Raw genomic sequence first — 1,194 nt, forward strand, 5'->3', positions numbered from 1 at the left:
TAAATTATTTTATAAATCTAAATAAATTATTTTCTAATATTAAAAGTATCTTTTTGTGTTTTAAATTAAAGTTCCTTTTATTATCAGAAAACAATTTATTTAAATTTACAAAATAATTTATTTGTATTTTATTTACTTTTGAGACAAATAAACAAATAAAAAAAATATTTTTTAAATATACTTCTTACATACTTTTCAAACATACATTTTACATTTAAAACATTTCTATTCTCTTCTTTTATATAAATCATTTGTTTTCATAGATGAATATATAAGGTATAGAAAAAGAAATCCATTATTTTTCCAATAGATGGCTTCAGTAATGTGTATCTCGCGTTGTATAAGTGCGATCGGTTTACGCTAGATGGCGTTAGAAAAATAAGATTTCGTACTAAAAAAACTTCTCAGACAGTTTTGTGATTGTTTGACTGAGTATTGTTGGAGCGTGCGTCAAAAATGGACACCAGCAAAGAGAAAATACGCCATATTTTACAGTTTTTCTTCGATAAAGGCGAAAACGCAAGCCAGGCGACTGAAAATGTGAATAGTGTTTATGGACCTAATACTGTAACAGCCAATCAGCGCAATTTTGGTTTCGTCGCTTCCGTTCCGGTAATTTTGATGTCAAAGATGCACCACGCTCTGGAAGACTAATTGTCGAAAATGTCGATAAAATAATGGAAATCGTCGAGTCCGACCGTCATGTAAACACTGTTTCGATTGCCCAGGAGCTAAACATTGCACAAAAAACCGTTTGGAACCACTTGAATAAGGCTGGATGCAAAAAGAAGCTCGATATATGGGTGCCATACGAGTTAACGCAAAAAAACCTTATGGACCGAATTTCCATCTGCGAATTGCTGCTGAATCGCAACAATATCGACCCATTTCTGCAGCGGATGGTGACTGGTGATGAAAAGTGGATTACTTACGGCAACGTCAAGCGAAAACGGTCGTGGTCGAAACGCGGTGAGCCGGCGCAAACGGTGGCCAAGCCAGGATTGACGGTCAGGAAGGCTTTGCTGTGTGTTTGGTGGGATTGGCAGGGAATCATCCACTATGAGCTGCTCCCCTACGGCCAAACTCTTAATTCGAACCTGTACTGTCAACAATTGGATCGTCTGAAGGAATTAATCGGCCAGCTTTGGCCAATAGGAGAGGAATTGTGTTCCATCAGAACAACGCCAGGCCACA

Source organism: Odontomachus brunneus, unplaced genomic scaffold, assembly GCF_010583005.1.
Source record: "Odontomachus brunneus isolate Ranch 3 - 2012 unplaced genomic scaffold, Obru_v1 Obru_scaffold_057, whole genome shotgun sequence".
Classification (NCBI taxonomy): Eukaryota; Metazoa; Arthropoda; class Insecta; order Hymenoptera; family Formicidae; genus Odontomachus; species Odontomachus brunneus.